This window comes from Eimeria mitis, genomic scaffold (genome assembly GCF_000499745.2).
Source record: "Eimeria mitis Houghton genomic scaffold, Emh_scaff1403, whole genome shotgun sequence".
Lineage (NCBI taxonomy): Eukaryota > Apicomplexa > Conoidasida > Eucoccidiorida > Eimeriidae > Eimeria > Eimeria mitis.
Genome location: NW_013569082.1, coordinates 544 through 906, shown reverse-complemented (window position 1 = coordinate 906; position 363 = coordinate 544).

Sequence of the window (363 nt, the reverse complement as noted above, 5' to 3'; positions counted from 1 at the left end):
ATATATATATATATATATATATATATATATATATATATGTATATATAATTGTGTAATTATATAAGGAATTGTAATAGATTAATAGTAATATATAAAGAACAATACATATTATATAAATTATAATAAATTATAAAGAAAAAGTACTAAACAGAAAACAATAAACCAAAACCCTAGACCCTAGACCCAAAACCCTAGACCCTAGACCCTAAACCCTAGACCCTAGACCCTAAACCCTAAACCCTAAACCCTAAACCCTAGACCCTAGACCCTAAACCCTAAACCCTAAACCCCAAACCCTAAACCCTAAACCCTGCACCCTAAACCCTAAACCCTAGACCCTAAACCCCAAACCCTAGACCCTAG